Source organism: Lutra lutra, chromosome X, assembly GCF_902655055.1.
Source record: "Lutra lutra chromosome X, mLutLut1.2, whole genome shotgun sequence".
Lineage (NCBI taxonomy): Eukaryota > Metazoa > Chordata > Mammalia > Carnivora > Mustelidae > Lutra > Lutra lutra.
Genome location: NC_062296.1, coordinates 30,881,851 through 30,909,398, shown reverse-complemented (window position 1 = coordinate 30,909,398; position 27,548 = coordinate 30,881,851). Strand labels below are relative to the sequence as shown.

The following is a 27,548-nucleotide window of genomic DNA, read 5'->3' as shown; positions in this document are numbered from 1 at the left end:
GAACCAGCTCCTGGTTTCATCTATCCATTCTATTGCTTTTTTCAGTTTCTCTTTCATTTATTTCTGCTCTCAACTTTACTGTTTCCTTCCTTCTACGGGTTTTGGGTTTTGTTTGTTTTTCTTCTTCTAGCTCTGTTAGGGGTAAGGTTCTGTTTTTAGTTGCTATTCTTCTTCCTCCTTGAGATGGGTCTGTATTGCTATAATCTTCCCTCTTAGAATCACTTTTGCTGTATCCCAAAGATTTGGGACCATGTGATTCTTTCTGATTGCATTTTTTCTTTTGTTCAGATTATACACTCTTACAATAAGTTTTCCAGTTCACTAATTCTTCTAGTGGATTTTTTCAGTTTGGTTAATGTAAGTTTTAACTCAGGAATATCCATTTGCTTCTTCTTCTATAGTATCTCTTTATCGATATCCTGTATTTTATGACTTGCTGTTAGAATGCATTATTTTCCTTCTTTCAGATGGTTTCCCTTAATTTTTAAACTGTATATATAAGAGCTGATTGGCAGTGTCTGTCTTCTAAATCTACCATTTGTCACCCTTCAGAGGTGGTTTTGATGGCCTATTCTTGCCCCTGTGTGTAGGTTACACTACCCTTTTGTTGCATCTATTTTGGTTTTTGTCATTGTTTTTGTTTTTGTTTTTTTTTTTTTTTAAAGATTTTATTTATTTATTTGACAGAGAGAAATCACAAGTAGGCAGAGAGGCAGGCAGAGAGAGAGGAGGAAGCAGGCTTCCTGCTGAGCAGAAAGCCCGATGCGGGGCTCGAACCCAGGACCTGGGATCATGACCTGAGCCGAAGGCAGCGGCTTAACCCACTGAGCCACCCAGGCGCCCCATGTCATTGTTTTTGAAAAGCAGACATTTGGGGGTGCCTGGGTGGCTCAGTGGGCTAAAGCAGAACCTTCAGCTCAGGTTATGATCTCAGGGTCCTGGGATCGAGCCCGACATCGGGCTGTGCTCAGCGGGGAGCCTGCTCCCCCCTCTCTCTCTGCCTGCCTCTCTGCCTACTTGTGATCTCTGTCTGTTAAATAAATAAATTAAATCTTAAAAAAAAAAGAAAAAAAAAGAAAAGCAGACATTTAAGATATTGTATTAGAACTGCCTTTGATACAAGATCCCCTCTCCTCTCCTTCCTTTGGTGTTTTTGTGTGGCCATTGTTTGTTTAAAGACTTGGTGGCACTAATTCTGCAAAGTCTGTTTCTTCCACAGTGTGTAGCCTTAGGTGTTACTGCTTAGATTTATTTCTTGTGTTTTTATCACACTCGGGCAAAATAATGGTTCTATAATAGAGACACGTGTAGATTCGGAGAAGGGAAGGAACTTAAAAGGTCATGTGGATCCTCCCAGCAGGCAATTCCCTAAGGACAGAGAGGGAGCCAGGATGAGAGAGAGATGCCTATAAAGATCTTTTAAAACAGTTGTTTAGGGATGCCTGGGTGGCTCAGTCTGTTAAGCGTCTGCCTTTGGCTCAGGTCATGACCCCAGTATCCTGAGATCGAGTCCCACGTCAGGCTCCCTGCTCAGTGGGGAGCCTGCTTCTCCCTCTGCCTGCCGCTCCCCCTGCTTGTGCGCTTTCTCTCTGACAAAGAAATAAAAGCTTAAAAAAAAATAAGATAAAACTGAATTGAATCACGTGAAATGCTAAGCAAGGAACAATTTATAGGCATTTTCAAAAAAGACCCAATTTATAGAAGCATACATGCTTAGTATGCAGGGCTAGAGCTTCAGTTTATTCAAAGTGGCAAAGGTCTTGAACCATATCTTGATTACATAAACCATCCGAGTAATCCTGGCCCTAAACCTGCCCGTGCTGCCAAAACACAACACAGCACCTGCTGCATCGAAACTGGAGGGAACACGACGATCCGTCAGGGGAGAAAAGATCTAACAGAGTAAGAGCTACAGGATATTCCCTCCTTTGCAGCTTTCATCCCCAGCTCTCCCCCAGGGCTCTCCCCCTACCCCCTTCACCCCTTGTGTCACCTCAATGAGGCCTTTGCTGTCCCATCTACGGGAAGGTGCAAATTCCCACGGCCTCCCCAAGCCCTAACACCTCCTGCCTCGGCTTGGTGCATAGGCTGGATCACTATCCATCATGATATATATATAGACATGAGTCTCAGTGATCTTATTTTTTCCTTTTCTCCCACTAGAACGTGAGCCCCATGCAAGCAGGGATTTCCTCCCCCCCACCTTCACAGTGTGTTTCTAGCATTAAGAATGGTGTCTGGGGGGCGCCTGGGTGGCTCAGTGGGTTTAAGCCTCTGCCTTCGGCTCAAGTCATGATCTCAGGGTCCTGGAATCGAGTCCCGCATCGGGCTCTCTGCTCAGCAGGGAGCCTGCTTCCCTCTCTCTCTCTCTCTGCCTGCCTCTCTGTCTACTTGTGATCTCTCTCTGTCAAATAAATAAATAAATAAATCTTAAAAAAATATATACAGAAGTAAATTTAAAAAAAAAAAAAAAAAATGGTGTCTGGGGGCACCTGGGTGGCTCAGTGGGTTTAAGCCTCTGCCTTCGGCTCAAGTCATGATCTCAGGGTCCTGGAATCAAGCCCTGCAGGAGCCTGCTTCCCTTCCTCTCTCTCTGCCTGCCTCTCTGCCTACATGTGATCTCTGTCTGTCAAATGAACAAATAAAATCTTAAAAAAAAAAAAAAAAAGAATGGTGTCTGGCACATAGTATGTGCTCAGCAAAAATGAATCACCTTGGCCTTCTGCCCTCATTTTAATGCCATTCCTAGTAGTGAACCTGTTAACCATGTAATGTATGTCTTTCAGAATTTCCTTCCACATGTTTGCATTTTAATAAAAGGGTCCGTTAGATACCATGCCCCACAGTTAAGCTCTCAAATATGCCTATAATACAGTAGCTCCCCTTATCTGTGGGAGACAGGATCTGAGACCCCCAGTGGATGACTGACACCATGGATAGTACCAAATCCTATACATGCCATGTTTTTTCCTAGCATATCTATGAGAAAGTTTACTTTATAAATTAGTTACAGTAAGAGCTTAACCATAACTAATAATTAAGTAGAAACATTATAACAATATACTGTTATAAAAGTTGTGAATGTGGTCTCTCTCTCTCTCAAAATATCTTATTGTACTGTACTCATTCTTCCTCTTCCAGTGAGGATGATAAAATACTTATATGTCAGGATGAAGTGACAGCAACGACAATAGGCATGGCAATGTAGCATTTAGGTTGCTGTTGACCTTCTGACACTATGTCACATGGGGCATCTGCTTCTGAACTACCACTGTCTATGGGTAACCAACTGGGCAAAAAGAAACTGTTGATAAGGGGGAGCTACTGTGCTTAAACTCACTTGGGGGCACCTGGTTGGCTCAGTCAGTGGGCCATTTGACTCTTGATCTTGGAGTTTTGAGTTCAAGCCCCATGTGTGGTGTGGCTTTTATTTAACATCTAAAAACACATTTAAAAAAAAGATTTTATTTATTTATTTGAGAACGAGAGAGCATGAGAAGAGGGAGGGTCAGAGGGAGAACCAGACACCCCACCAAGCAGGGAGCCCAATGCGGCACTCGATCACAGGACTACAGGATCATGACCTGAGCTGAAGGCAGTCGCTCAACCAACTGAGCCACCCAGGCGCCCTAAAAACACGTTTTTAAAAAAAATCACCTGTCTTCAGTCCTAAATGGAAACGCAACCAATCACAGTTCTGTAAATATAACCATGATCAACACTTTCAGTTTGGTATTTTATCCATATACCTCAATAACATACTCAAAATATGACTATTTTATCAGTCTTGGTTGGCATAATTGTTTTTGTATATCTTTTTAGTTCTTTAACATGAAACATTCAGGGCACCTGGGTGGCTCGGTCGTTTAACTATCTGCCTTCAGCTCTGGTCATGATCCCAAGAGCCTGACGTGGGGCTCCCTGCTTGGCAGGAAGCCTGCTTCTCCCTCTCTCCTTGCCCCCCTCTCCTGCCCTTGCACATGTCCTCTCTCTCAAATAAATAAATAAAATCTTTTAAAAAATAGATCATTTAAACAAAGCAGATATAAAAATATAACAAATATTCTATGTACCAACGAGCTTCAACAAGGACCAATATTTTGCCAATTATGTTTCATTTATTTAATTTTTTGCTTGCACATTTCAAAGCATATTCCAGATATCATATATCCTCATGCATAAATTCAAGGAAGGTATTTCCTCCATGTACTCTACTGTACCATAAACTCTAACAAATAGGGCTTTAAAAAATCAAAATATGACCATTACATCTAACAAAAATTACAATTATTCCCTGATACCACATGAAAACATCCATGTATAATGAACCTGTTGGACTTGAATGTCTTTTTTTTTTTTTTTAGGATTTTATTTATTTATTTGACAGAGATCACAAGTAGGCAGAGAAGCAGGCAGAGAGAGAGAGAGGAGGAAGCAGGCTTCCTGCTGAGCAGAGAGCCCACTTTGCGATGCGGGGCTCCGTCCCAGGACCCTGGGATCATGACCCAAGCCGAAGGCAGAGGCTTTAACCCCCTGAGCCACCCAGGCGCCCCTTGAATGTGTCTTTTAAATTTGATTTATTCTTACTGGGATGCAAACGAGGATGAGGATCATAGATAGCATTGGCTGAAATATGACATAATCCTCTTTTCATTGATAATCATGCCCACCCTGTTTTTTTTCTTGCCACAACTTTGATGAAAAGACTGAATTATTTGTCCTGTAGAATTACTGACATTCTAGATTTCTCTGTATGTATTCTCGTGCTGGCCATGTTGCATGAGAAACAGAATTTCCTGAAGTGACATCTATGAACTTGGTTACACTTAAGATCTATTACTTTAGCCAGAACATTTTATTGTCGACACTTTGTACTCTGATTATATTATATCAGAATGTACCTGACATCTGTTGCTCACATTTTTGGTGATGTAAACACCGATCAGTGGATTGCAGTATTCTTACCTTGATTCACTCACACTGTACAATTTTCTAAAAATGTTTTACCTAAATTTTATTGAATTGATATGCTGGTTACATTTTTTTTTTAAATTGATAACGCCATTCGAGTAACATGTAACTCACCACATTAAAGTACACCAGTCACTGTTTTTTTTGGAATACAAAGAAAATTGTGCAGCAATCATCATAATAAATTTTAGGACATTTTCATCACCCCAAAAAGAAAGTCCATATTTATTATTAGTCATTCCCCATTCTCTTGATGGGACTGATAACCCACCTGAATTGTGTAACGATAGCTTCAAAGTGAAAACACCTGAGATAACAAGTGTGGCAGAAGCTTTGTCTGAATTCCTTATATCTGGCTAAAACAGGGTTTTTGGTTTTTTTGTTTTAAGTCTTATTCATGTATTTGAGAGAGGGAGAGCACAGAGGGAGAGGGAGAAGCAGACTTCCTGCTGAGCAGAGAGCCGGATGTGGGGCTCAATCCTAGGACCCTGAGATCATGATCTGAGCCAAAGGCAGGTGCTCAACCAACTGAGGCATCCAGGTGCTCCAGCAGAGTTTTATGAGAGAGGGCTGCCACAACGTACCCACCCCCATTCAGCGGATGGGGTCTCTAATCAGGGAGGCCTGATCTTGAGTCTTAGAATATTCGAAAGATTGCATAAGCAAACCTCATAAGAAAGTTCCATCCTTTGAAGTGCACTCTTGTGAAGTTGGTATATAAACCCCTATCTCAAGCTCTTTAGGGAACCTCTTCATTAAAAAGCTCCAGCATAATAAACTCTTCTTTTGTTAATTTACTGGTAATTAATTTGCAGACCCCAGTAACTGAATTTAAATGATAGAGGAAAAGATTTTCTCCCAACATCTCCTTCCCATTAGCCCTTGGCAATGATGACTTTCTATCTCTATAGATTTGCCTGTTCTAGTGAATGAGGTCTTATAATGTGGGTTGTTTGGTGTCTTTTTTCATGTATCATAATGTTTTCAAGGTTCATCCGTGTTTTATCTAGAATCAGTACTTCATTTCATGTTATGGCTAAATAAAAATCTATGGTATGGGGATGCCTGGGTGGCTCAGTAGGTTGAGCATCTGCCTTCGGCTCAGGTCATGATCTCAGGGTCCTGGGAACGAGCCCCGCATCGGGGACCCTGCTTCTCCCTTTCCCTCTGCTCCTCTCTCTACCCCCCCCAAAATAAGTTAATAAAAAAATCTTTTAAAAAATCCATGGTATGGGATAGCACATTTTGTTTAAACATTCATCAGTTGATGGACATTTGGGCTGTTTCCCCCTTTTGGTTTTATGAAAAATGCTGCCATAAACAGTCATGTACAAGTTTTTGTTTGAATATTTGTTTTCAGTTCTCTGTTAAATATACCCAGGAGTGGAATTGCTGGTCATGTGTTCACTCTAAGTGTAACTTTTGCTGGACGTGCTTTCCACAGTCTCTATACAATTTTATATTCTTACCAGCAGTGTATGAGGGTTCCAGTTTCTCCACATCCTTATCACACATGGTATTTTCCATTTTTTCATTATATCTGTCCTGGTGGGTGTGAAGTGGTCTCTCTTGTGATTTTGATTTCTCTAATGATGTTGAGAATCTTTTCCTGTGCTTTTTGGTCATTTGCGAGGAGAGAGCAATGGATTTGCAGCATGAGAGCCCCGTGAGTATGAACCCGTCCTGCACAACCCCGGTTCAGGAAGGCAAAGCCATCTAGATCTCGGTCTCCTGGTACAATGAGTGGTGAGTAGTTACTGAATTTGTGTCTGTCCAGGAAATGGGGACAGAAGGAAAGGCTTTGATTTGCATATCTGCCTGAGGAAATGACCCCTACTCCCTAAAGTGAAGGACAGGAAACCCAGGGAGGAATCCAGAGGGGCAGGTGAGATCCAGAGCCTAGGGATCCACCTGGGGAGGCGGGGTGGGCATGTTGGGGGGTGGGGGGTGGGGTGATGGGGAGAGGGAAGAGGGGGAAGCTCTTTCACTTTCCACCCTACTTGGTGGGGAAGGTGTGGCAGAGCATTAGCCCCTCTCTCCAACCCCTGGGAGTGGAAAGCAGCAGGGGTTTGCGAGAGATTTCCAGTGTTGACCTGAAATGCAAAAAGGCAGCTGCCAGACCAGGACGAAACCCCTCAGGGTCCTCTTTGTATTCCTTTCCTCAGCTCAAACAACTAGGGAATGGGGGAGAAAAACGGGGCTGTGAGTCAGAGCTTGAGCCAGGCTGGGAGCAGCCAGACAGCAGGTGGTCTTGAGGGGGCAATGCAGATGTGGGCAGGGGTGACTTCAGATCTCCCTTGAAACACGTGTAGTCATGATGATGTTTTCTTAAAAAAAAAAAAAAAAAAGTAATGGAGCAAGGATTGCATTTGTCAATGAAAAAAAGAGTCAACACATATTTTCACAGTCCATTGTTTATTAACCCAATAGCTGAGTTTACCCATGGGCCTAGGGAGCTCCTTAGACGACTGTTTTAAAAGATTTTTATATGCATCTCCTTCTCTCTCGCTTCCTGGCCTCCCTCTGTCCTTAAGGAACTGCCTGCTGGAGGATTCACGCACCAAAGTAACAGCCCTCATCTCTGAGGGGCAGCATCACCTGTTCGGTTCCTTTTCTGCTGGTCATCTACACGCGTCCCCATTAAGGGAGCATTCTTTTGCAAGAGCCACCTGTTCCCCCTTCAATACTTAGGAAGAAATGAACCAAGACATCGGTCAGGCAGAAGAAACCTGCCAGTCGCTGTGATTCCTTCAGACCCAGCACATCCCCATCCACCTAGGCCGTGTGGACACCACCACACCACACACACCCTACCCACGTAAGGAGCGCTGGCTCCCTAGCAGGTCCTTGGCAAAGGGCGGGAGGGAGATGACGGGGCGGAAGGAGTGCCAGCTTTTCAGATCCCGACTCTCACCTGGAGAGATGAATGGTGCAAACTTGTAACATCGTCTGGAAGTGTATTTATTTAAATTTCTTTTCCCTCTAAGCAGTTTTGCGACTGCTGAACGGTAAATTCCTGGTTCTTTGTACTAGCACATTCTACATTTACTTACTTTCTAGCTGGCAGGGACTCTGCAAGGGGTCAAAATTAGATCTCCTTTGCAAATGGCATTAGGCGGGCCTCTCCTCCGACTTTCTCACGCGCGCCTCTGCCCGCCCCCTCTAGTACGCGGGACCTGCGGAAGACGCCCCACCTCGAGGCTGGGCGGGGCTGGCAGGGTGGACGTTAGATTTCTCTGGCTCCCCGCGCGCGCTGCAGGAGTATCTCAACTCTCACCGGCTCCCAGGAACAATGAAGGGAAGCTCAAGTTTGAGCGCAAGTGGTGGCTTCCTATTCGGGACTAGAGATGCGACGGTGGCCCCGAGGTGCCCCAAGACTGCCGTACGGGGTACAACTGGGTCTTTGCCGACGGCGTGCTGCCTCCGCCAGGTGGGCCCCTTGGCCTTTGTCTTCTTTCCTTTCCTTTCTCGGCCGGGAGGGGACCCGGGGCTGGGGGCCGGGTTTGGGTGGCCCTTCCAGGCCGGAGGACCATCCTTGTCCCCCAGCGTGTAGGCAGCCCGTGCCCGGTGTGCGACCTGGGCCGGCGTTGGCTGGCAGCCCGGGCGGCTTGGGGAGGCAGGCGCGGGTGCCCGAGGCGGGCCGGGGTGCGGCTTTGGGGCGAGGCTGGTCGTGCGTGAGCGCCGGGATGGTACCGCCGCCTCAGTTCTGTGCCCGGGCGCAGGGAGGAGGGCGAGCGTCGGCGCAGCGCCGCTGGGGCCTCCGCGGCCGGCCAGTGGGCCCGGGAGCGTCTCCCTGTGGCTGCGGGTGGGCCCGCGGATTCCAGGGTTCCTCCTTCCCCTCACTCCCCTGCCCTTCCTCCCGATCTGCGTGGCCGCAGGAGGTTCCGCTTGGTTGGTTTGGATGGAGGGCTCCTCCGAATGTACCCCGAGAGAAGTAGTATTTCCTTGAATGAATTTTTGACCTAAAAAACCAAACAAACAAAACTATAGTTCCATTTCCACGTGTGCATTTAGCCACGTGGAAGAAAAACGCCCCCAAATCTTCAGGGACTCTCCCCGAGTGATGGAAATGCTGGTAGTTTACTGTTTTAATCGAGTTACAGTTTTGTGAAATGGGGGTTATCCGAAAGGAGGATGCCGTCTACTAATGAAAGAAATAGTGTCAGGTTAGTAAAGATAATAAAAGGTAATGGTAATACAAAGTATGAGTGAGGTAAACAAATCACAGGTGGATTTTAAAAGGCCAGAAGGAAAACAATTCATGTAGTTACTTTTAGACCCCACCGATAAGGCTGGGGCAGGGGGTGGCCGGTACACACTGTTTGCTTGTTGCTGATGGTGCGGCTGAGGATTGGCCTTATTTCCAAAATTGAAAAATTCGAATGACTTCTGCAGAGAAATTGGGATGACAAGGGAAGGCAGTCGAGATAAATCAGGGATTTTCATACAAAGGGCAGCATGTTGTCTACATGTTGACCATTTCATGGGTAAAGGGGACTTTGGGGGCCCTTGAAACAATGCAGACCCAAGGGAGATCTGGAAATGGCAGGTAATTAAATACTAGTCCTCTCAGATGGGCAGGTCTTGGTTGGGAATTAAAAATATGTACGAAATTAGGGGCGCCTGGGTGGCTCAGTGGGTTAAGGCCTCTGCCTTAAGCTCAGGTCATGATCCCAGGTCCTGGGATGGAGCCCCGCATCGGGCTCTCTGCTCAGCAGGGAGCCTGCTTCCTCCCCTCTCTCTCTCTGCCTGCCTCTCTGCCTACTTGTGATCTCTCTCTCTCTCTCTGTCAAATAAATAAAATCTTAAAAAAAAATATGTACGAAATTATACAGAAGTGTAGTTTCTGTTTCTGTTGCCCTTATAGGAGTGCCTGAGGAATTATTTTGTAAATTTAGGAGTCTTGTTTATTTTTGAGAACTGTTAATGTCATTTCCTGTTTGCTAGTTGTTAATCTTCCTCTTAAATGATAGCAGAAGTTCATGCTGTATATTAGGAAGACTACTCGCACAGCTTTTCTAATTTTTTAAGATTTTATTTATTTGACAGAGAGACAGAGAGAGAGAGAACACAAGCAGGGGGAGTGGGAGAGGGAGAAGCAGGCTTCCCACTGAGCAAGGAGCCCCATGTGGGACTCCATCCCAAAACTCTGGGATCATGACCAGAACCAAAGGCAGACGCTTAACGACTGAGCCACCCAGGTGCCCTGCTTTTCTAATTTTGATTATGGTTTTTCTTTAACATTGTGTATTCACATTTACCCATTTTTTTCAATGAACTTTAAAAAAAAAAATTATTTATTTATTATTTATTTATTTAACAGAGAGATCACAAGTAGGCAGAGAGGCAGGCGGGGGGGGGGGGGGGGAGCAGGCTCCCCGCTGAGCAGAGAGCCCATGTGCAGCTCGGTTCCAGGACCCTGAGATCATGATCTGAGCTGAAGGCAGAGGTTTAACCCACTGAGCCACCCAGATGCCCCTTTCAGTGGACTTTTAAGTCAAAGGTACCAAAGTCTTTTCCTGCTCCAGGGTTATAAGGGAAGGTGCACATTATTTCCTCTAGGACTTCTGGAGTTCCATGTAAAGTTTATCCTGGTTTATTGTGTTGTGAAACCAACAGCCTATTGTAGATGGCTACCCCTTTATCCCAAGGCACACCACTCTTACTGATTTGGGAGGCTGCCTTATATTCTAAATTCTTGTGTGACTTCAGGTCAGTTCGTGGATTTTGTGTTCTACTGTATAGTTTCACATGTGGCAAGACCAGTTCTCAAAATTGACATGACTGTCAATTGTCATAACTCTCCAAAATATTCTTGCCTGTTTATTTTCCCTTACAAACAATGAAAACAAACAACAGAACATTTAAAAGTCTTTTGTATTTTTCTTAGCATTAGAATAGATTGATGACTGGTGCCTGGGTAACTCAGTCCATTAAGCCTTTGGCTAAGGTCCTGATCCCAGGGTCCTGGAATGAACCCTGCATCAGGCTTCCTGCTCAGCGGGGAGCCTGCTTCTCCCTCTCCCTCTGTCCCTTCTCCTGCTCTTTCTCTCTCTCTCTCAGTCAAATAAATAAATAATCTCTTTTAAAAGAAGAATAGATTGATGAGTTTACTGATGAAAAATTGAAATGTTCATCAGGCAAAGTCTCCTTATTCAAAAATACGGTACAACTTTACTCTTCTTAAAATCTAGTTTTCCATCATTCAGGAATTTTAAGGTTACCCTTGAGTAGATTTTCATGTAACTTTTAGTTTATGCCTAAGCATGTAATCTTTGATTATTGGTATGTTAAAATCCTTTCAACTTTATTTTTAACTAGCCATTTATTCATGGAATTGGGTTTTACAAATCAGTAAAGCTTTGGTAACCAAGATAGTTGTTAACTTTCTCAATATCAGGGAATGGTATATTCTCCATAATATAATCAACCCTTCAAAAGGTTAAAACTTTTGAAGCATACCCCTCTGAGGATCAGATTTTTTAGCACTGGTTGGGTAAAGTTGGGGGGGGGTTTATAAATTAGGGCACCTGGATGGCTCAGTGGATTAAGCATCTGTCTTCGGCTCAGGTCAGATCTCAGGGTCCTAGGATCGAGCCCCGCAATGGGCTTTCTGTTCAACAGGGAGCCTGCTTTCCCCCTCTCTCTCTCTACCTGCCTCTCTGCCTATTTGTGATCTCTGTCAAATAAATAAAAAAAGTTTTAAAAAAAAGTTATATATTGGGGCGCCTGGGTGGCTCAGTGGGTTGAGCCTCTGCCTTTGGCTCAGGTCATGTTCTCAGGGTCCTGGGATCGAGCCCCACATCGGGCTCTTCTGCTCGGGGAGCCTGCTTCCTCCTTTCTCTCTGCCTGCCTCTCTGCCTACTTGTGATCTCTCTCTGTTAAATAAAAATAAAATCTTTAAAAAAATAAAAAAAAGTCATTTATAAAAAAAGTTATATATTAATGTCTTTCAAATGTTTGGCCTTATAATATTTATTCTATTTTTAAAATTTTATTTAATTTCAACTAAAACATATAATGTATTACTTGTATTTATTTGTTTTAGGGGTACAGGGCTGTGATTCATCAGTCTTATAAAATACCAGTGCTCATTATTACACATACCTTCCCCAATGTCCATAGCCCAGTTACCCCATCCCTCTACCTCCCTCCCACCCAGCAACCCTTAGTTTGTTTCCTGTAATTAAAAGTCTCTTCTGGTTTGCCTCCCTGTCTGACTTCATGTTGTTTCATTTTTTCCTCTCTTCCCCTATGATCCTCTGCCTTGTTTCTTAAATTCCACATATCAGTGAGATCATATGATAATGATGTTTTTCTGATTATTTCGCTTAGCATAGTACCCTCTAGTTCTATCTACGTCATGCAGATGGCAAGATTTCTTTCTCTCTCTCTCTCTCTTTGGGGGGGGGATGGCTGTGTAATATTGCATTGTATATCTTTATCCATCTGTCGATGGACATCTAGGCTCTTTCCATAGTTTGGCTGTTCGTGGACATTGCTCCTATAAACATCGGTGTGCAAGTGCGCCTTTGGATCACTCACTACATTTGTATCTTTGGGGTAAATAACTAGTAGTGTGATTGCTGGGCTGTAGGGTAGCTCTATTTTCAACTTTTTGAGGAACCTCCATACCAGAGTGGTTGTACCAGCTTGCATTTCCACCAACAGTGTAGGAGGGTTCCCCTTTCTCCGCATCCTCGCCAGCATCTGTCATTTCCTGACTTGTTAATTTAGCCATCTGAATGGTGTGAGGTGGCATCTCATTGTGGTTTTGATTTGTGCTTCCATGAGACCAAGTGATGTTGAGCTTTTTTGCATGTGTCTGTTGGCCATTTGGATGTCATCTTTGGAGAAATATCTGTTCATGTCTTCTGCACCTTTCAGATTGGATTATTTGTTCTTTGGGTGTTGAGTTTGATAAGTTCGTTATAGATTTTTGGATACTAGCCCTTTATCTGATGAGTCATTTATAAATACCTTCCCCCAATCTGTCAGTTGTCTTTTGGTTTTGAAGATTATAATATTCATTCTTGCACAGTTGAAATGTCACTACATTTTTTTTAAGTTTTTTTTATTTATTCATTTGACAGACAGAGATCACAAGTTGGCAGAGAGGCAGGCAGATAGAGAGGAGGAAGCAGGCTCCCTGCTGAGCAGAAAGCCCAATGCCGGGCTTGATCCCAGGACCCTGAGACCATGGCCTGAGCTGAAGGCAGAGGCTTTAACCCACTGAGCCACCCAGGTGCCCCTCACTACATTTTTTAACACTTCATTGGAGGTGGACTGAAAACTAAATCTCTCATTTTATACACTTTGATGACTGTAAAAATTTTGAAAGTTAATATAAAGTAGGGAAAAGTGCTATGAACTTATTTATTAAATTAGCAACAAGTTCCTATTGGAAATGAACTCATGGTCCCTACCAATGCTGAGCAAGATGTTCTCAGTATGTCATTTTCACCAAAATTAACAGCAGGATATGATGAAGAAGGACAATGTAGACCATGCTTGAGGTCCCAGGTAAATTCGTAAACAGGAGGAATTTAGAATAGACTAGAATGACAGAAAAGGGGACCAAATAGATTATGATGGAAAAGTAATGTGGTTAACAGAATTTGATTTGACTTCAGGAGTTGAATATATCAGTTCATACTGAAAAAATGCAGATCCCCTTATTAATACATAACAAGAGGGATTTTAACTGGAACCTATGACCTAGACATTAAAGGGGATAAAAAAAAAAATCCCCAAACCTTAATATACTTCTATTGCGCTTATATTTCCTGGACTAGTGAAAGAGATATATTCGCTGCTAAATAGGAGGTAACATGGGAGCCTGGATGCTTAGTCGGTGAAGTATCTACCTTTGGTTGGGGTCATGATCGCAGCATCCTGGGAACCAGCCCCGCATCAGCCTCTAGGCTCCATGCTCCATGGGGATCTTCTTCTCCCTCTGCCTCTCCCCCTGCTTGCGCTTTCTCTCTGTCAAATAAATAAAATCCTAAGGGGCCCTGTGGGTGGCTCAGTTGGTTAAGCAACTGCCTTCAGCTCAGGTTATGATCCCAGGATCTGGGATCTAGTTCTACTTCATCAGGATCCCAGCTACACGGGGAGTCAGTTTCTCCCTCTGAACTTCTCCCCTCTCATGCTCTCTCTCTCTCTCAAGTAAATAAATAAACTCTTTAAAATATATATATATATATATATTTTTTTTTAAAGTAACCACTGATAAAACACACGCTATGTCAAAGTTTTCAAACGGTATTATTGGCTCTATGATTTTAAATAGTTAAATAGTATTAAAACTATTTGATAAAATTTTTACAATTATATATATACACACAGACATATTTTCTTTTAAGATTTTACTTATTTGGCAGAGGGAGAGAGAGAGCACAGGCAAGCAGGGGGAGTGGCAGACAGAAAAACAGACTAGCCATTGAGAGGGAAGTCTGATGCACACTGGATCCCAGGACCCTTGGATCAAGACCTGAGCAGAAGGCAGATGCTTCACTGACTAAGTCACACAGGCGTCCTACCTATAACATTTAAAGGGGACATGCACATTTACTATTGTATAAAAATTGGGCTTTTTTACACTGAAAAAAGAGGTGAATGTACTTAATTCAGACCTTGAGTAAAATAAGGAAATGAAAATGACCCTAAACCACTAATAAATCCCAATATGACTATGATATATACCAGATGATTCCTGACAAAAACTCTCCCTACAGACTTCAAAATTACTATCAGGGAGCCATCCAAAACCCTGAAAAGAAGATTCACTACCAACACCACAAACCGGGGTGGTGGCATCAACTTAACCTGCAAGGTGATTTCTGCAGAAGTCACTTCTAAAATATGTAGCCTCTGATAAGTTCATGGCCACTGGCAGGAACATTGATCTGGCTTACCTTATGGAGCTCCTTGGTGCTCAGTTACTATGGATGGCGTGGTGTTCAGGGCTTTACTTTGTGGTCCAGAGGAAATCCCCAGAGTGCTTGGCAGACCTCCAAGAATAGAGACTGGGGGTTTCCAGGTGGGGGGGGGGGGGGGGGGGGGGGGGGGAGGATGGGGCGAGGCAAGGGGGTGGGGCAAACTGTCTGCAAGCCCACAAGCAAGGCCAGGAGTACCCTACAAGACCCTTTGGACTTGAGGCCTATCCAGGTGAGGCTCCTGTCAGAGGAGACAAATCCATGGGCGCGGGCCCACCCAAGAGGGGCAGCGGCCGGTCAGCACCTTCACGCGCCCGCCGGCCACCCTAGTTCCTTTCGTGAGGGCGCCAGGGGAGGCCGGCAGCTGCGGGCCTGGACCCGTGCCATAGGAACACATCCTTCAGGGTCTGTGCGGGGATGTCTTGGGGAGGATACTTCCCTTTGCCGAACACTGGGCTCCAAGGTCAAAGATCGGGGCCACTTGAATGCCTGTACTCTCTCGCCCTGCTTGCAGGCGCGGCCCCAGCCCTTAATCCTTGGGCGTGAGTCTCCCACATGAGCAGGGTTGGTGTCCTTGGTGGTCGTGGTGGTCGTGGTGGTGGTGCTGGTTGTGTGTGTTTGACAGGGGGTAGTTGTTCCGAGGGTGGCGGGGTGTTGCTTACCACGGGTGGGACGGAATATCTACTGTCCTAGGAAGAATTAGGTGGTGAGCGTCTCAGGCCAGACTTCTGGGGAGAGGCAGCCCGTCCAGTTTGCAGGGGAGAGAGCAAAAATGGTCCCCAAGGGTTGAAGCTGCACTGAGAGCAGGGAGACGGGTCCGCCTGGATGACAGGTGCACCTTTCTGCCCTTGGGCAATCAGAGGGCAGTAGAGACAGACGTCCATCATTCACCTGCAAAGGTGAGTGGAGCGTGTAGTCCACCTCCTGAGGACGGAAAGGGTGACATGGAGCAGTGATGTCCCTTCTTTCCGGGGGGGATGCCGCGCGCGCGCGTGTGTGTGTGTGTGTGTGTACGCGCGCGCGTGATCATGGGAAGGAGTGCGAGCGTGCGTTTTGCGAGACGCTAAGGGTGTTTCCGAGCGTCTTTGTGGTGCGTGTGAGAGAGACAATATGAGAGTGAGTGAGTGTGCGTGCGTGCGTGGTGCGTGTGAGAGAGACAATATGAGAGTGAGTGAGTGTGTGTGCGTGCGTCTCGTGTGCGTGTTTGCGGTAGTTCTGGCTTCTCCAGTGCCCCAGGCATGAGAGCCCGGTCGTCAGGGTGCCGTGGATGTGACCGTGAGGTGTCCACCGTGGCCTCTGGGCCTATGGAAGGGAAAGGGGAACTGCAGTGTTTGCGTTGGCCTGCAGTACCCGTGGCCTGGGAATGGCCCGGGTCCTGGAGCGCAGGGGCGCGCGTGGGCGTTGCCCCTCCGGCGGGAGCTGTCCAGAGACCGTGGCCGCGGTGAAGGGCCCGGTGCCCGGGGACCCCTCCGTCCTCCGGCGGCGGGAGGTGGACCTTGCTGTTGACTCCACGGCCGGTGCCCGCGGGCCGCGCCTCTGGCGCCGCCACCCTTGGTGTCGGGGCGCTCGGAGGCCTCGGGCTGAGGCTGGCCTCTCGCGGAGTCCTGGCTGAGGCTCGGGCATGGACCGGCGGGGCGTGGCTGGGGTTCTGGGCCCCGGACCAGAGGAGCGCGTGTCCCGCGCGGGCCAAGATGGAGCCCCGGATGCGTTCGCAGCCACTGCCGGGAGCCTCGGTGACCCTGGCTGGGGCTCGCTGAGCCTAGCCCTTGGGGTTTGGACGCCAGGCCGGTCAAGGGGAGCCAGAGAGGAGCGAGGCTCCCCGCTCCCTGTCACCTCAGGAGCTCCGCCCACACCCACGGGAGCCAGAGGAGGAGAAACATGGGGGCCGCCATGTTGGAGCCGTGGTGGACACGGCTTGGCCTTTTTTCTTTGGCAAAGGGCGGAGGGAGAGACCCGGGTGGAAGGGCCGCTTGGCATACGTGGTGCTCTACTGCCATCAAGCGGAACTCGTTGGGGATCCCGTGAGCCCCGCAAAGCGGCGTCCCCGGGAGGCGCCGGCGGGATGGGAGCTGGTGGGGGCTGCTTCCTGCCTCCCCAAAGGCCCCGGATGCGTAGTGCCCCGCCCCCACCCGCCCCGACCACCTGGGAGGCTCCAGGGACGGCTGGCCGGGCCCAGCGGGGCCCAGCGCGGCCCAGCGCGGCGTCCGGATGCCCTGCGGGTCGGGCACGGGAAGCCAAGGCTCGGGCTCTGGCGGCCGCCATGTTTGGGCGGACCGGAGCGGGAGATGCCAACCCCGAAGGGGAAGGAACATCCAGGGGGGACCGGGGGCACTGGGCCTGTGGCCGCCTGGCCCTTTCCCTAGGAGCAAGAGCAGCATCGGCTTGTCCGGACCCAGGGGCCTGCAAGCCCGGCCAAGACCGGCCCGGGCATGGGCTGGGGCATTGGGAGGCCGCCGCCATTGGCGGTGGGCGTGGAGGCGGGACCCCGATGTCCCTGTCAACCGTTCGGGGATCAGGTGTGCTGCTTGGTCACCCGGTGTCATGGGGCCTGGAGGTGGTCTCCGGAGGAGGGGCGGGGGCCGCGAGGGTGGGGCTCGTCCGGCGGGGAGCCCAGTCCCGAAGGGACAGGCCGGTCCTGGGTCAATCCCAAGTGGAAGCAGCAACAGCAGTGGCCTCGTCCGCCCCACCCCCTCGTCCGCCCACCCCCTGCACTACCAGAGCCAGGCCGGGGCCCACCAAGCTGTTGCGGTGACACAGACAGGGCAGCTGCAGTGCCGTCTCCCGGGGCTTCCCCTAGCCTGGCCAGAGAGGCCTACCCCAGTGCTCCCCCAAGCAAGTGTAGCCTCTGCATCGGCGCAGCTCGTTTTGTGGGCCACCTTCTCCACCATGGCTCTAGAGTCTTCAGGGCAATGACGAGGAACGGCCCCCGGCTCCGCGTGCCAGTGCCACGCGCGCTTCGCAGCCGGGCATCAACGGAACGGCCTGAGGAGGCGGCAGTAAGGGCCGGGCAGCGGGCCCAGCCCCCTTTGCCTCGGTGCACCCACAGTCAGGTGCCTGCCTGTCCATGCCCGAAAGGAGGCTCAGGCTCTTGATCTCCAGGGCCAACTTTAGCGGAGACCCAGGCTCTCCCAATAGCCCAAGACCTGTGGAAGAAGGTCCTGGGGGCGGGGGGGGGGGGGGGGGGGGGGGCGCGAGCCTGGCCTGCTCCTGGCAACCTCACACGTTCCCCGCCCCCACCCCAGGGCCGGCACCTGGTCCCTCACCTTCCGCCCTGGTCCCTCACCAACCCACCCCCCGCACCCACCCACCCCCGGCGGCCATGCCCCGCCCTGCCCCCCTCCCCGCCCCAGGCCTACACACACCGCTACCCCCAATTCCCCCAGCAACTGCCCAAGGCAGCCACTTGGCCCTTCTGCTCACACCAAAGTCAGTGTCCGGAAAGCTGTGTGCGCTCCCTGTTTGGTGGGGTGGGGTGGTTCTGGTGGGCTGGGGCGTTGGTAGTGTTTCTAGAGGCCTCCGTGGCTACTCGCTCACCTCCTTGCCGGCAGACTCCACCCCCCACCCCCTTACCCCCCAAACCCCCCACCCCCTGCACCACCGCGGTCTCGACCCGGAGATTTGAGTCTTGCGTGAGAGCCGGGAGCCAACTGCCACCTCCGCGGAGTTTGGGATTCGTCCACGGTCGACTGCCCTGTTTGCCGCGTGGGGTGCCTCCCCGCAGGGGGAACGAGTGGGTCACCCTGGCCCGAGGCCGGGGGGCCGGGCTTCGCTGGCCTACTCCTGACTCTAGGTGGGCAAAGTGGGCCTGACACGGCAGGAAGAGGTCCTTGAGGGCTGAGCGGTCTGCGGCCAGGGGTATCCATCGCCACTGTCGCCGTTTCCGACGTGGGCGGCGTCAGGATACAGTGGGGCCCGTGCACAGACACTGTTAGGGAAAGGGACCGCCAACCCAGGGCCAAGCCCCCTGAGATAGGGGGCCCCCGCGTTACCCTCCCTTGGCGCCACCCCGGCCGTCGGAGCGTGCGGGCAGCTGACTACTCTGGGAGCCAGGCCCTTCCTTGGCGAGGCGGCGCATCCCGCCTTGGCGGTCTTGCGTGGCTCCTGCCTGTGTCTCCGAGGGTGCTCAGGCGTTTACTTTGTGGCCAGGAGGGAATCCCTAGAGTGGGTGGTCGACCTCGGAGAGTGGAGACTGGGGTTTCCAGCCGGGGTGTTGGGGGGTGGGGTGGCAGGGCAGGACTGGCCGGCGGAGTGGCGGCGTTGGTGGGGGGGAGCGGGGGCGGGCGAACTGTCTGCCAGCCCGCTTGCAGGGCCGGGCAGGGGAGAGTGTCCGGGAAGACCCTCTGGACTTGAGGCCAGTCCGGGTGAGGCTCGCGTCGGAGGAGACGAGCGCGCGGGCGCGGGCCCACCCGAGAGAGGCCGCGGCCGCTCGGCGGCTTCACGCGCCCGCCGGCCGCCGTAGTTCCTTTCGCGTGGGCGGCGCCGGGGTTCGGCGGGCAGCTGCGGGCCTGGACACGTGCCACCGGGTGCCACCCGTCCTTCTGGGCCCGTGCCACCCGTCCATCTGGGCCCGTGCGGGGATGTCTTGGGGAGGATACATCCCTTTGCCGAACGCTGGGCTCCAAGGTCAAAGATCGGGGCCCCTCGGGTGCCTGTCCTTCCTCCCCCTGCTTGCAGGTGCGGGCCCCAGCCCTTAGCCCTTGGGCGTGAGTCTCCCACGTGAGCAGGGTTGGTGTCCTTGGTGGTCGTGGTGGTCGTGGTGGTAGTGCTGGTGGTGTGTGTTTTGGGGGGGGGTAGTTGTTCCGAGGGGGGCGGGGTGTTGCTTTCCTCGGGTGGGACGGAATATCTACTGTCCTAGGAAGAATTAGGTGGTGAGCGTCTCAGGCCAGACTTCTGGGGAGAGGCAGCCCGTCCAGTTTGCAGGGGAGAGAGCAAAAATGGTCCCCAAGGGTTGAAGCTGCACTGAGAGCAGGGAGACGGGTCCGCCTGGATGACAGGTGCACCTTTCTGCCCTTGGGCAATCAGAGGGCAGTAGAGACAGACGTCCATCATTCACCTGCAAAGGTGAGTGGAGCGTGTAGTCCACCTCCTGAGGACGGAAAGGGTGACATGGAGCAGTGATGTCCCTTCTTTCCGGGGGGGATGCCGCGCGCGCGCGCGCGTGTGTGTGTGTGTGTGTACGCGCGCGCGTGATCATGGGAAGGAGTGCGAGCGTGCGTTTTGCGAGACGCTAAGGGTGTTTCCGAGCGTCTTTGTGGTGCGTGTGAGAGAGACAATATGAGAGTGAGTGAGTGTGCGTGCGTGCGTGGTGCGTGTGAGAGAGACAATATGAGAGTGAGTGAGTGTGTGTGCGTGCGTCTCGTGTGCGTGTTTGCGGTAGTTCTGGCTTCTCCAGTGCCCCAGGCATGAGAGCCCGGTCGTCAGGGTGCCGTGGATGTGACCGTGAGGTGTCCACCGTGGCCTCTGGGCCTATGGAAGGGAAAGGGGAACTGCAGTGTTTGCGTTGGCCTGCAGTACCCGTGGCCTGGGAATGGCCCGGGTCCTGGAGCGCAGGGGCGCGCGTGGGCGTTGCCCCTCCGGCGGGAGCTGTCCAGAGACCGTGGCCGCGGTGAAGGGCCCGGTGCCCGGGGACCCCTCCGTCCTCCGGCGGCGGGAGGTGGACCTTGCTGTTGACTCCACGGCCGGTGCCCGCGGGCCGCGCCTCTGGCGCCGCCACCCTTGGTGTCGGGGCGCTCGGAGGCCTCGGGCTGAGGCTGGCCTCTCGCGGAGTCCTGGCTGAGGCTCGGGCATGGACCGGCGGGGCGTGGCTGGGGTTCTGGGCCCCGGACCAGAGGAGCGCGTGTCCCGCGCGGGCCAAGATGGAGCCCCGGATGCGTTCGCAGCCACTGCCGGGAGCCTCGGTGACCCTGGCTGGGGCTCGCTGAGCCTAGCCCTTGGGGTTTGGACGCCAGGCCGGTCAAGGGGAGCCAGAGAGGAGCGAGGCTCCCCGCTCCCTGTCACCTCAGGAGCTCCGCCCACACCCACGGGAGCCAGAGGAGGAGAAACATGGGGGCCGCCATGTTGGAGCCGTGGTGGACACGGCTTGGCCTTTTTTCTTTGGCAAAGGGCGGAGGGAGAGACCCGGGTGGAAGGGCCGCTTGGCATACGTGGTGCTCTACTGCCATCAAGCGGAACTCGTTGGGGATCCCGTGAGCCCCGCAAAGCGGCGTCCCCGGGAGGCGCCGGCGGGATGGGAGCTGGTGGGGGCTGCTTCCTGCCTCCCCAAAGGCCCCGGATGCGTAGTGCCCCGCCCCCACCCGCCCCGACCACCTGGGAGGCTCCAGGGACGGCTGGCCGGGCCCAGCGGGGCCCAGCGCGGCCCAGCGCGGCGTCCGGATGCCCTGCGGGTCGGGCACGGGAAGCCAAGGCTCGGGCTCTGGCGGCCGCCATGTTTGGGCGGACCGGAGCGGGAGATGCCAACCCCGAAGGGGAAGGAACATCCAGGGGGGACCGGGGGCACTGGGCCTGTGGCCGCCTGGCCCTTTCCCTAGGAGCAAGAGCAGCATCGGCTTGTCCGGACCCAGGGGCCTGCAAGCCCGGCCAAGACCGGCCCGGGCATGGGCTGGGGCATTGGGAGGCCGCCGCCATTGGCGGTGGGCGTGGAGGCGGGACCCCGATGTCCCTGTCAACCGTTCGGGGATCAGGTGTGCTGCTTGGTCACCCGGTGTCATGGGGCCTGGAGGTGGTCTCCGGAGGAGGGGCGGGGGCCGCGAGGGTGGGGCTCGTCCGGCGGGGAGCCCAGTCCCGAAGGGACAGGCCGGTCCTGGGTCAATCCCAAGTGGAAGCAGCAACAGCAGTGGCCTCGTCCGCCCCACCCCCTCGTCCGCCCACCCCCTGCACTACCAGAGCCAGGCCGGGGCCCACCAAGCTGTTGCGGTGACACAGACAGGGCAGCTGCAGTGCCGTCTCCCGGGGCTTCCCCTAGCCTGGCCAGAGAGGCCTACCCCAGTGCTCCCCCAAGCAAGTGTAGCCTCTGCATCGGCGCAGCTCGTTTTGTGGGCCACCTTCTCCACCATGGCTCTAGAGTCTTCAGGGCAATGACGAGGAACGGCCCCCGGCTCCGCGTGCCAGTGCCACGCGCGCTTCGCAGCCGGGCATCAACGGAACGGCCTGAGGAGGCGGCAGTAAGGGCCGGGCAGCGGGCCCAGCCCCCTTTGCCTCGGTGCACCCACAGTCAGGTGCCTGCCTGTCCATGCCCGAAAGGAGGCTCAGGCTCTTGATCTCCAGGGCCAACTTTAGCGGAGACCCAGGCTCTCCCAATAGCCCAAGACCTGTGGAAGAAGGTCCTGGGGGCGGGGGGGGGGGGGGGGGGGGGGGGGGGGGCGCGAGCCTGGCCTGCTCCTGGCAACCTCACACGTTCCCCGCCCCCACCCCAGGGCCGGCACCTGGTCCCTCACCTTCCGCCCTGGTCCCTCACCAACCCACCCCCCGCACCCACCCACCCCCGGCGGCCATGCCCCGCCCTGCCCCCCTCCCCGCCCCAGGCCTACACACACCGCTACCCCCAATTCCCCCAGCAACTGCCCAAGGCAGCCACTTGGCCCTTCTGCTCACACCAAAGTCAGTGTCCGGAAAGCTGTGTGCGCTCCCTGTTTGGTGGGGTGGGGTGGTTCTGGTGGGCTGGGGCGTTGGTAGTGTTTCTAGAGGCCTCCGTGGCTACTCGCTCACCTCCTTGCCGGCAGACTCCACCCCCCACCCCCTTACCCCCCAAACCCCCCACCCCCTGCACCACCGCGGTCTCGACCCGGAGATTTGAGTCTTGCGTGAGAGCCGGGAGCCAACTGCCACCTCCGCGGAGTTTGGGATTCGTCCACGGTCGACTGCCCTGTTTGCCGCGTGGGGTGCCTCCCCGCAGGGGGAACGAGTGGGTCACCCTGGCCCGAGGCCGGGGGGCCGGGCTTCGCTGGCCTACTCCTGACTCTAGGTGGGCAAAGTGGGCCTGACACGGCAGGAAGAGGTCCTTGAGGGCTGAGCGGTCTGCGGCCAGGGGTATCCATCGCCACTGTCGCCGTTTCCGACGTGGGCGGCGTCAGGATACAGTGGGGCCCGTGCACAGACACTGTTAGGGAAAGGGACCGCCAACCCAGGGCCAAGCCCCCTGAGATAGGGGGCCCCCGCGTTACCCTCCCTTGGCGCCACCCCGGCCGTCGGAGCGTGCGGGCAGCTGACTACTCTGGGAGCCAGGCCCTTCCTTGGCGAGGCGGCGCATCCCGCCTTGGCGGTCTTGCGTGGCTCCTGCCTGTGTCTCCGAGGGTGCTCAGGCGTTTACTTTGTGGCCAGGAGGGAATCCCTAGAGTGGGTGGTCGACCTCGGAGAGTGGAGACTGGGGTTTCCAGCCGGGGTGTTGGGGGGTGGGGTGGCAGGGCAGGACTGGCCGGCGGAGTGGCGGCGTTGGTGGGGGGGAGCGGGGGCGGGCGAACTGTCTGCCAGCCCGCTTGCAGGGCCGGGCAGGGGAGAGTGTCCGGGAAGACCCTCTGGACTTGAGGCCAGTCCGGGTGAGGCTCGCGTCGGAGGAGACGAGCGCGCGGGCGCGGGCCCACCCGAGAGAGGCCGCGGCCGCTCGGCGGCTTCACGCGCCCGCCGGCCGCCGTAGTTCCTTTCGCGTGGGCGGCGCCGGGGTTCGGCGGGCAGCTGCGGGCCTGGACACGTGCCACCGGGTGCCACCCGTCCTTCTGGGCCCGTGCCACCCGTCCATCTGGGCCCGTGCGGGGATGTCTTGGGGAGGATACATCCCTTTGCCGAACGCTGGGCTCCAAGGTCAAAGATCGGGGCCCCTCGGGTGCCTGTCCTTCCTCCCCCTGCTTGCAGGTGCGGGCCCCAGCCCTTAGCCCTTGGGCGTGAGTCTCCCACGTGAGCAGGGTTGGTGTCCTTGGTGGTCGTGGTGGTCGTGGTGGTAGTGCTGGTGGTGTGTGTTTTGGGGGGGGTAGTTGTTCCGAGGGGGGCGGGGTGTTGCTTTCCTCGGGTGGGACGGAATATCTACTGTCCTAGGAAGAATTAGGTGGTGAGCGTCTCAGGCCAGACTTCTGGGGAGAGGCAGCCCGTCCAGTTTGCAGGGGAGAGAGCAAAAATGGTCCCCAAGGGTTGAAGCTGCACTGAGAGCAGGGAGACGGGTCCGCCTGGATGACAGGTGCACCTTTCTGCCCTTGGGCAATCAGAGGGCAGTAGAGACAGACGTCCATCATTCACCTGCAAAGGTGAGTGGAGCGTGTAGTCCACCTCCTGAGGACGGAAAGGGTGACATGGAGCAGTGATGTCCCTTCTTTCCGGGGGGGATGCCGCGCGCGCGCGCGCGTGTGTGTGTGTGTGTGTACGCGCGCGCGTGATCATGGGAAGGAGTGCGAGCGTGCGTTTTGCGAGACGCTAAGGGTGTTTCCGAGCGTCTTTGTGGTGCGTGTGAGAGAGACAATATGAGAGTGAGTGAGTGTGCGTGCGTGCGTGCGTGGTGCGTGTGAGAGAGACAATATGAGAGTGAGTGAGTGTGTGTGCGTGCGTCTCGTGTGCGTGTTTGCGGTAATTCTGGCTTCTCCAGTGCCCCAGGCATGAGAGCCCGGTCGTCAGGGTGCCGTGGATGTGACCGTGAGGTGTCCACCGTGGCCTCTGGGCCTATGGACGGGAAAGGGGAACTGCAGTGTTTGCGTTGGCCTGCAGTACCCGTGGCCTGGGAACGGCCCGGGTCCTGGAGCGCAGGGGCGCGCGTGGGCGTTGCCCCTCCGGCGGGAGCTGTCCAGAGACCGTGGCAGCGGTGAAGGGCCCGGTGCCCGGGGACCCCTCCGTCCTCCGGCGGCGGGAGGTGGACCTTGCTGTTGACTCCACGGCCGGTGCCCGCGGGCCGCGCCTCTGGCGCCGCCACCCTTGGTGTCGGGGCGCTCGGAGGCCTCGGGCTGAGGCTGGCCTCGGGCGGAGTCCTGGCTGAGGCACGGGCATGGACCGGCGGGGCGTGGCTGGGGTTCTGGGCCCCGGACCAGAGGAGCGCGTGTCCCGCGCGGGCCAAGATGGAGCCCCGGATGCGTTCGCAGCCACTGCCGGGAGCCTCGGTGACCCTGGCTGGGGCTCGCTGAGCCTAGCCCTTGGGGTTTGGACGCCAGGCCGGTCAAGGGGAGCCAGAGAGGAGCGAGGCTCCCCGCTCCCTGTCACCTCAGGAGCTCCGCCCACACCCACGGGAGCCAGAGGAGGAGAAACATGGGGGCCGCCATGTTGGAGCCGTGGTGGACACGGCTTGGCCTTTTTTCTTTGGCAAAGGGCGGAGGGAGAGACCCGGGTGGAAGGGCCGCTTGGCATACGTGGTGCTCTACTGCCATCAAGCGGAACTCGTTGGGGATCCCGTGAGCCCCGCAAAGCGGCGTCCCCGGGAGGCGCCGGCGGGATGGGAGCTGGTGGGGGCTGCTTCCTGCCTCCCCAAAGGCCCCGGATGCGTAGTGCCCCGCCCCCACCCGCCCCGACCACCTGGGAGGCTCCAGGGACGGCTGGCCGGGCCAGCGGGGCACAGCGCGGCCCAGCGCGGCGTCCGGATGCCCTGCGGGTCGGGCACGGGAAGCCAAGGCTCGGGCTCTGGCGGCCGCCATGTTTGGGCGGACCGGAGCGGGAGATGCCAACCCCGAAGGGGAAGGAACATCCAGGGGGGACCGGGGGCACTGGGCCTGTGGCCGCCTGGCCCTTTCCCTAGGAGCAAGAGCAGCATCGGCTTGTCCGGACCCAGGGGCCTGCAAGCCCGGCCAAGACCGGCCCGGGCATGGGCTGGGGCATTGGGAGGCCGCCGCCATTGGCGGTGGGCGTGGAGGCGGGACCCCGATGTCCCTGTCAACCGTTCGGGGATCAGGTGTGCTGCTTGGTCACCCGGTGTCATGGGGCCTGGAGGTGGTCTCCGGAGGAGGGGCGGGGGCCGCGAGGGTGGGGCTCGTCCGGCGGGGAGCCCAGTCCCGAAGGGACAGGCCGGTCCTGGGTCAATCCCAAGTGGAAGCAGCAACAGCAGTGGCCTCGTCCGCCCCACCCCCTCGTCCGCCCACCCCCTGCACTACCAGAGCCAGGCCGGGGCCCACCAAGCTGTTGCGGTGACACAGACAGGGCAGCTGCAGTGCCGTCTCCCGGGGCTTCCCCTAGCCTGGCCAGAGAGGCCTACCCCAGTGCTCCCCCAAGCAAGTGTAGCCTCTGCATCGGCGCAGCTCGTTTTGTGGGCCACCTTCTCCACCATGGCTCTAGAGTCTTCAGGGCAATGACGAGGAACGGCCCCCGGCTCCGCGTGCCAGTGCCACGCGCGCTTCGCAGCCGGGCATCAACGGAACGGCCTGAGGAGGCGGCAGTAAGGGCCGGGCAGCGGGCCCAGCCCCCTTTGCCTCGGTGCACCCACAGTCAGGTGCCTGCCTGTCCATGCCCGAAAGGAGGCTCAGGCTCTTGATCTCCAGGGCCAACTTTAGCGGAGACCCAGGCTCTCCCAATAGCCCAAGACCTGTGGAAGAAGGTCCTGGGGGCGGGGGGGGGGGGGGGGGGGGGGGGGCGCGAGCCTGGCCTGCTCCTGGCAACCTCACACGTTCCCCGCCCCCACCCCAGGGCCGGCACCTGGTCCCTCACCTTCCGCCCTGGTCCCTCACCAACCCACCCCCCGCACCCACCCACCCCCGGCGGCCATGCCCCGCCCTGCCCCCCTCCCCGCCCCAGGCCTACACACACCGCTACCCCCAATTCCCCCAGCAACTGCCCAAGGCAGCCACTTGGCCCTTCTGCTCACACCAAAGTCAGTGTCCGGAAAGCTGTGTGCGCTCCCTGTTTGGTGGGGTGGGGTGGTTCTGGTGGGCTGGGGCGTTGGTAGTGTTTCTAGAGGCCTCCGTGGCTACTCGCTCACCTCCTTGCCGGCAGACTCCACCCCCCACCCCCTTACCCCCCAAACCCCCCACCCCCTGCACCACCGCGGTCTCGACCCGGAGATTTGAGTCTTGCGTGAGAGCCGGGAGCCAACTGCCACCTCCGCGGAGTTTGGGATTCGTCCACGGTCGACTGCCCTGTTTGCCGCGTGGGGTGCCTCCCCGCAGGGGGAACGAGTGGGTCACCCTGGCCCGAGGCCGGGGGGCCGGGCTTCGCTGGCCTACTCCTGACTCTAGGTGGGCAAAGTGGGCCTGACACGGCAGGAAGAGGTCCTTGAGGGCTGAGCGGTCTGCGGCCAGGGGTATCCATCGCCACTGTCGCCGTTTCCGACGTGGGCGGCGTCAGGATACAGTGGGGCCCGTGCACAGACACTGTTAGGGAAAGGGACCGCCAACCCAGGGCCAAGCCCCCTGAGATAGGGGGCCCCCGCGTTACCCTCCCTTGGCGCCACCCCGGCCGTCGGAGCGTGCGGGCAGCTGACTACTCTGGGAGCCAGGCCCTTCCTTGGCGAGGCGGCGCATCCCGCCTTGGCGGTCTTGCGTGGCTCCTGCCTGTGTCTCCGAGGGTGCTCAGGCGTTTACTTTGTGGCCAGGAGGGAATCCCTAGAGTGGGTGGTCGACCTCGGAGAGTGGAGACTGGGGTTTCCAGCCGGGGTGTTGGGGGGTGGGGTGGCAGGGCAGGACTGGCCGGCGGAGTGGCGGCGTTGGTGGGGGGGAGCGGGGGCGGGCGAACTGTCTGCCAGCCCGC

General features: G+C 54.9%; 1 long non-coding RNA gene across 1 annotated transcript in view; it reads left to right on the top strand.

Moving 5' to 3' along the window:
- The first annotated feature begins 8,211 nt into the window (after positions 1-8,211).
- LOC125091869 (uncharacterized) overlaps positions 8,212-27,548 on the top strand; it is a 75,941-nt gene continuing 56,604 nt past the window's right edge. The window contains exon 1 of the long non-coding RNA XR_007124775.1: positions 8,212-8,401. This is a non-coding gene — a long non-coding RNA (uncharacterized LOC125091869). The remainder of the gene's footprint in view (positions 8,402-27,548) is intronic.